This window comes from Odocoileus virginianus, chromosome 7 (assembly GCF_023699985.2).
Source record: "Odocoileus virginianus isolate 20LAN1187 ecotype Illinois chromosome 7, Ovbor_1.2, whole genome shotgun sequence".
NCBI classification, from domain to species: Eukaryota; Metazoa; Chordata; class Mammalia; order Artiodactyla; family Cervidae; genus Odocoileus; species Odocoileus virginianus.
This window is the reverse complement of record NC_069680.1, coordinates 35,331,741-35,340,466: the sequence shown is the minus strand read 5'-3', so window position 1 is coordinate 35,340,466 and position 8,726 is coordinate 35,331,741.

Below are 8,726 nucleotides of genomic sequence, written 5' to 3'. Positions count from 1 at the left end.
CCCCCTACCCATTGCCCTACATCATTAAAAACAAAAAGCCTTTGCTTAAAGCTTTGCTCTGTTTGGAAATCAAATTATCCAGTGTAAAACAACACTGAAATTTATAACATATTAAAAGTATTCTCTCTGGAATTATTTTCATCATATTACTGAGACTATAATGTTATGGGTGACTCAGTGGAAATAAATAACTCACTAGCAAGTTACATGTCTTTTTCTGAATTAATCATAGAGGCAGTGATATTGCATACTACTATAGGGAAGGGAAAAACCTTAGCATAAGTTAATTTTCATGAAGAAAAAAAACTAAACATTAGAATCTATGCAGAATTTAAAGTTACCAAGTCACTGACAAAGTAGCCAGCAAAAGATAGTTGTACACTTGTGTGAAAAGTCACTGGTTGATGCTTATTATGCATTGCAAGAGCGGGATAATTTATAGTTTGTCTTTCCAAAGTAAAGGGGTTTGTAAGGGCAAGAAAGAGGCTGGCTAGAGCACCAAAAACAGACTTAAAGTGCAACTAGCTTTCCAAAGACTCTTCCATGTGAGTTTTATTTTTAAATTCAGATAAAACCATAAATATTTTAAGTGATCAAGTCACTTAGCAAATCATTTTCAGCTTTTGCATAATGTGGGAAATTGTCTGAATCATACTTTAGCCAGTAAACTTTTTAATAAAACATTTGTACCTGAAGTCTAAAACCTAATATATACATGTAAATATATACATGTTTAGCTGTCAAAGAGAAGAAAAATGTTTCTCGACTCTGAGTTAGAAGAACTAAACCACCTCTACATTCTACATCTAGGAATCACTAAATTTCAGTTTAAAAGTTGATCCATCAGGGTTCAACCACTGAAAATAAAATGCATTCTGGATGATTTTTCAACAGAAATTACAGTGCTGAGCCACCGAAGGGCTGCTACTCCTCACAAGATCAGAATGGGCCCCCTACCAAATTAAAAAGTCACAAGCTGCTGATTTCAGAACAACCACCTCCACTTGGGAAGCTACCAGTCCAAAAGGTAACCATACTATAGGAGCAATCAGAAATTGTTATTTCCTTTCTAAATAAAAATGTTGGCACAAGACAGAGATTCCATAGCTTCCACAAGTACCTGGTGACAGCAAAAAGAAGTTAACTCACCCTGAGAAACTCATTCAATATCCACTGTATTTAATAATACCCTCTCTGTGTATGGTTCTCAGCTTGTTCCTAAAAGTATTTACCTCCCACTGGAGACCAGCAAAGTTATAGGACAATTTGTTGAATCAAGATCCCACAAAAATTCACAATAACTAACAGTGACACAGCATTTTCATTTCACTAGAATTTCATTTCACTAGAATACTTAAATATTAGTTCTAGGACACTGAATATCCCAGAAATGTTGCCATATAAAAATTTTGCTAAATGGTATGCAGGAACACACAGGACTACGTCTCTGCAAGATGATAAAACCCAAGAGTTGAAAATGCCCTTATAGATCAGCAGGTATACACCCTTTCCAGGCAAGCATGTCCAAAGACTAGTCATCCAGGCTATGTTTAGGCATGCACTGGTGAGGGGTACTCTGGTAGAAGCATTATTAGACTCAACTCCTCATTCACCCCTGGGATCCTTAGCACTAATGAGATGAAGTGTATTTCCCATGTCTTTTCTCAAATCCAAAACAATAAACTTCCTTACATGCATCCACAATGTCTTTTCCATCCTTTGTCATTTACAACAGCAAGCACTGTCAGTGCCATGCACAGGTTCTTAGAATTCCTTTTACTCAGTTAATATATCTGTCGCCACTAACAGCTTTCTCTTGCCACCTTCTCTGAAGGAGTACCTTTGGAAAATGAAAGCTGTCTTGCCTGGAAACACATGTAAGGTTGTGACCACCCTCCGTTACACCCAGTAGCCAGAGACTGGCATGAGGGGTAAAGCCCAACTCTCTTTACAGCTGAGAACTTGCCACAGGATCAGATTGAGGTTAGATTTCACCTGAAGACACCTCTCTGCCTAGCTTCTCTCTCTGGCTTCTTCACTCCTTTTCAGGTTTCTTTTGAAAGCATTGCTTTATAGCGCTAGCAAAGAAATCTCTGTCTCAGGCACTATGTCCAGAGAACCACCTGTAACACTACTTTCCTTGAGTGTATACTCAGAGACATTTTCTAAGCCCAATTCTTTGTTCATTCTGTATTCTTGAGCCCTAAGAATAACACACAGGCAATCAATTACACATCTGAAGAAAGAACATCAATAGCACTCATTATTGATGATTAAAAACTTGCCGTTATGGTTCTGTAGTTATCTATGATTCCTGAACCTACTTTGTCCTTAGCATTTAAAAAACAAAAAAACTCTTTAGTTTGGATTGAGGTTTATAGCTGATTAACAATGTGGTGATAGTTTCAGGTGAACAGTGAAGGGACTCAGCCATACATACACATGTATCCATTCTCCCCTAAACTCCCCTCCCATCCAGGCTGCCACATAACACTGAGCAGAATCCCCGGTGCTATATAGCAGGTTCCTGTTGCTTATCCATTTTAAATATAGCAGTGTGGACATGTCAGTTCCAAACTCCCTAACTATCCCTTCCCTCCAAACTTCCCCTCAACAACCATAAATTCATTCTACTTTGCCCTTAGCATCTTGACCATGGGTTCATACCTGTCTTTCTCTGACTTGTTTTCCAGTTTCACAATATAATAATTACATACCTTAAGTGTGTTGAATTTCCCAATAAACACAATTTTTAAATCACAGTATCATAGAACAAAGTTATTTCTTCTCTGCAGTTTTTTGTTTTTTTTTTTTTTTTTTTTGGTCAGAAGATAAGGATACTGGATGAGAGCCCTAAAGGAAAATATTGCCTTTATTTTGGTTACAACTTGTGCACTGTGACAGGATTCAATATCTAGGTGGACAGATATGCTAGATGGGTAATATTAGATTTCTGTAATCTGGGATAAAGAAGAATGCCATCTCAGTTTTACAAGGTCTCATGACAGCCTCCCTAGAATAGTTGAAGTATTTTTCATATTCAGATGACATACATGAACATCTTACAGGAAATGCTGGGTTCTCTTATCTCTTTTGAGAATGACATCATAAAACAAGGAGATGCAATATTAGACAAATAAAAATACTGAATACAAGTTTTTCAGGTTATAGGCAATGCTATTAAGACCCTGCAGATAACACCACAATTATGGCAGAAAGTGAATAAGAACTAAAGAGCCTCTTGATGAAAGTGAAAGAGGAGAGTGAGAAAGTTGGCTTAAAGCTCAACATTCAGAAAACTAAGATCATGGCATCCAGTTCCATCACTTCATGGCAAATAGATGGGGAAACAATGGCTGAATTTATTTTTCTGGGCTCCAAAATCCCTGCAGATGGTGACTGCAGCCATGAAATTAAAAGACGCTTACTCCTTGGAAGGAAAGTTATGACCAACCTAGATAGCATATTAAAAAGTAGAGACATTACTTTTCCAACAAAGGTCCATCTAGTCAAGGCTATGGTTTTTCCAGTGGTCTTGTGTGAATGTGAGAGTTGGACCATAAAGAAATCTGAGAGCCAAAGAATTGATGCTTTTGAACTGTGACATTGAAGAAGACTCTTGAGAGTCCCTTGGACTGCAAGGAGATCCACCCAGTCCATCCTAAAGGAGATCAGTCCTGGGTGTTCATTGCAAGGACTGATGTTGAAGCTGAAACTCCAATACTTTGGCCACCTGATGCGAAGAGCTGACTCATTTGAAAAGACCCTGATGCTGGGAAAGATTGAGGGCAGGAGGTGAAGGGGATGACAGAGGATGAGATGGTTGGATGGCATCACCGACTCGATGGACATGGGTTTGGGTGGACTCCGAGAGTTGGTGATGGACAGGGAGGCCTGGAGTGCTGCAATTCATGGGGTCACAAAGAGTCAGGACACGACTGAGCAACTGAACTAAACTGATAAGACCATGGAGAGAGCTGAGGTCATTCACCAAATATTCCATATTGGTCTTTCTAGAAACCAGCATTTAACGCTGGTCTTTTCTTTCTTTATTCCCCATAACACTTTTTCTGCAGTTCTATGAAAGGATATGTGATTGCAACTTTCCCTTCAGCTGCTTTAAGTTTTAATTATCTTTGTATCACTAAATTTCTCTGCTAATACTGAAACAATTGCAGCCCACTATCCTTGTCAGCTTCCTTAAGGAACAAAGGAACTTTAAATGTTCAGGGGCCTGCATTCTTGTCTTCACCTGTTAGGATTTTCCTTTATCCTCTTAGCTCCTTTTTCATGGTGTACAGTCATTTGTTTCCTTGGGCTTAAGGCTTGTTACAGACTCATTTGTAACTAGAGTATAGATAATGACAGATATTCCAAGATGTTGGGAGCAATAGAGCTACATTTATAGAATATTGGCAGGGTTCACTTGGGAGAAGTGGTGGAGCTATATATCAGAGTTTAAAAAATCAAATTAAAGGGCCATTCAGTAGTGGTAGAACAAATGCACAATTCAAAAGTAAAAGAGAATACAAAATATTTATGCAGCACCTGTAAGAAAGGAGAAATTGATATGATTTTGAAATCATTACAAAACAAAATACATCAGATTATTTTTTCATACAATGTTTACAAAATGTGTTACTGAAAAAATTCATTGTAAACAGAGAAACACATTGTAAGCAGAGAGAACACCTGCGCTCAGCAATGAAGATGGTGTAGTCAAAAATTATTTAATCAAATTTTGAAAAAGAGACTGTAAATTCAATATAGGCACAATTGTACTTGTGTTATATAATAAGACACAATTTTTCAACAATGTTGAACAGAATAGCTAGTTGCTATTAAGGGAGTAAAAAAATTCCTCTAAACAAGCCACATAAAGATAATTCCAATACTTTGGCCACCTGATGGGAATAGCCAACTCATTAGAAGAGACCCTGATGCTGGGAAAGACTGCAGGAGGAGAAGGGGACAACAGAGGATGAGATGGTTGGACAGCATCACCGACTCAATGGACATGAGATGGAGCAAATGCCGGAAGATAGTGAAAGACAGGAAAGCCTGGCCTGCTGCAGTCCATGGGGTCCCAAAGAGTCAGACATGACTTAGCAACTGAACAACAACAAAAAATAATGCCTATGTTAAGTTGGAATTGACAATCTAATATGAAATTATTTCAGGGAACTAGATTCTTAGAAAGTTTTTATCTGCAAAAAGAGATTACAGGATCAACACAAATCGGTTTTGTTGAATCCTTTTGTAGACTGTTTTCTCATGTTTTTCTATGAGTTCTTGAAAAAATTTGCATTTCTACAAATTTGCAGTACACATCAAAGACAATGTCACTGATATATTTGCATAAATCAATATAAAGGGAATGATTCTGCCATAAAGAATATAAGAAACAAAGTTCCTGATATTTACATTGATGAGTTTTAACAATTGTATTAAAAATAGCATCACAACTTTAAATGGAGTACTATAAAAACTCTGATTTTGCAAAGCATTTTGAATATATGAACATGCAACATGGTACAATGTCCTCTTTTAATGATTTTAACATTAAGCCAGAAGCACCAGACCAAAAACAGACCAGAATTTTAAATCCTCTGACAGTTCAAAACTATTCCAACTTCACATATTTGCTAAATGTTTTAGATGCAAAATAAACTATCATATCCTAAACAAGGAAAGAAGGAATAATCACTGAAAGCAAAGTGAGTATTCACTGTGGGAGTTAAAGTGTCAGTCTCTCAGTCATGTTAGACTCTTTGCAATCCCATGGACTGTAATCCATCACACTCCTCTGCCCATGGGATTCTCCAGGCAAAAATACTGGAGTAGGTAGCCATTCCCTTCCCCAGGGGCTCCTCCTGACGCAGGGACTGAACCTAGGTCTTCTGCATTACAGGCAGATTCTTTACCATCTGAGCCACCTATATCACTATGGCCTGGGAGGAAATCTCTGGGACCAGAACTCAGATTATCTACGATTGTTTTCAACAATTTCATTAACTGACAGTGAAGCTTCAGAGTATCACCTGAATCTCAGATTCCTTCCCTCTGTCAATTGTAGGCATTCTGCCCACCTATATCACAGGGGTAAAGTGAAAACAGAATAAGAAAACAGGTATGAATGCAATTTAAAGATGCTAACACCAGAAGCAATGAAGACAGTGAGTCTGCCTTGCCTTGGCCTCAGCCACTGCTCATGGGTCTCACTTTGTACCACACTTCACCCCTTGGCCTCTGGACTCCACACACCTGCCACCTTCTCTCAGTTACTCCCCACCCCCGTCTTAGGTCATTCCCAGTGGTCTCTTTCCCCATGATGTTTTTTCACCTGTAACACACTTCAACCCTGTGCCCTACTCACGTGCCCCACCCTCTCTGCAAACCTCTATACCCCACTGTCCTTCAGATCTTGGCTCAAACACTGTTTCCTCAAGGGAACACTCTTAGACTACCCTTTGAAATTAAATCAAGGTCTCTCATACATTCTTAAGGCATCATTAACCTTCCTTCAGAGCACCTGTCTCCCACAATCAATCAGATAAATAAACAGGTGAATCACATAGCCTCTTCAAGAGAAGTTACACCATTTGAAGACTTAAGATAGCCTCTCCTAAACAAAACTCCTTTTCCCCCTGCACCAAAAAAAGAAGAAGACAATTATTTTTAACTTTCTGGACATACATAAAATATGATTCTGAAAGCCAAAACTCATTTCTAACAATTTCGGAATACATGATGAGTAAACAAATAGAAATAAGTAGAACTGGTTAATGAAAAGTTATTTTCAGCTAATAAAATGGAAGTTAGATAAACCTTTTTCTGAGACTTTCATGTGCTCACAAAAACTAGAAAAAGACTAAGTATTATGTAGAAAAAGATATACAATTATGTTACAGTGTTTTTCACTGGGGCATAAGTTATATTAAATATTGTCCTTGTAGTGCTTGAAAATTACTATCTGGTAGTTTTTAATTCTTCCTTTATAGTCTTTATATTATTGAGATTTTACCCAAAATAATACAAAAATAAATTTCAGTGCAACTACTGATTTTAAAATTATAAATTCTGAATTTAAGATTTGAATAGTGATAACATAGTAGTTAAATTTCAATCAGGACTTCCCTGGTCACACAGTAAATAAGAATCCACCTGCCAGTGCAGGGGACATGGGTTCAATCCCTGGTCTGGGAAGAATTCACATACTACAGAGTAACCAAGTCCTATGTGCCACAGCTACTGAAGCCTGCATGCTTAAAGCCTGTGCTCTGAAAATAAATTTTTAAAAAAATTCAGTGTTTTCATCTTTATAGGTAGAATTAATTTTATGAGAATTGTATTTTAATGGAATGAAATAGTATTGCATTCAGTGTTGATCTTTTTCTTCTAGAAGTTTCTCAGTTCACATAGAAATATTGCAAATGCAGAAGCCAGGGCCACACGGAGCTTGGGAGATCTTTATCAGCTGGAATGTGTCAGAAATAAGACACTCATTTTAACAGAGATAAACCAAGCTGACTTTAGAGAAACCTTTCTAGTAAACAGAGCCAGAAACCTTTGAACTCAAGCATCCCCAAGATAACTTTGAGACTACACATTTTAAAAGGCAATGTTTTTTTAATTCCAAGGAAGTAGTTATTTCATCTGATTTCATGACCATGTTCTAATTACTATACTGACGTCTCCAGGCAGCCATTATCCCAGGTTATAGCTCCCTAGGACTCATATCAAGCATCTGAATCAGCCCTCATTATCCAAGGAGCTAAGAAGTAATAATTTTCCTTAGATGGAGTTAGTTTTACTTGGAAGTGAGGATTTATTATTTCTTTTTCTCTGGTCCAGGTATAAATGATAGTTTGTATAGTCTCAACTTTCAGGGTTTGCCAGCCACAAAGATTGCAGATTTATCATTCAATCCTTATGCTTTGGTTTTATTGTTATTATACAGTCTTTCTGTTTAAGTGAAGGGCAAAATTATTTTCTTTGAGGAGCTAGGGAATTAAAGTATTAACATTCCAAGAAAAAGATTTTAATTTCTGATCGATGTTTCTAAGACTGATCAATCTTACCAGGAGAATGCATTGCTGGTAGAAATATAAATCGTTGTAGCTTTCCTGGAATGCAGTAAATAATTAATCTATTAAAATATCTGGAATGTTATATCACTTCTGGGGCATTATCCCATACATAAAAGCGCTACAACAAAAGATCCATGTAAAGGGGAGCTTGTATCAGCTACCTGTTTACCGTGCAAAAAAACCAAACAAAAACCTAGAAACAAAAAAATAAATGCCCACAGCCAAGTAAATAGTTTGAATAAATGTGACTTCATCACTTATTATACTATATAGCTATTTAAAAGAGTCGGATGTCCTCAAATTCCAGCAAAATAATGAACCTGTCAGCAAAAAACAAGAAGTGCTGAAAGCAAGGAGAATGCTGAAAACCACGGCAGCGCACACATTCGCCAGCAGCGCAGCACCCAGGGGAAATATTGGCGCTGGCAATGGCTAGAGGTTTAGGGTTTAACATCCCCACAGAACAGGAGACAGGTCACAGGTCCACATGAGAAAGGGACTAGAACTCAGCACTCTGTAGATAGCTGGACCCTGAAAGGGCTGTGAGTCCAGTGCAAACTCTCCATTTAATCAACTCACTCATCCAGGGAAACGACAGAAGAGTTCTGATAGAGGTCTTCAGCACCCTGCCCTTGT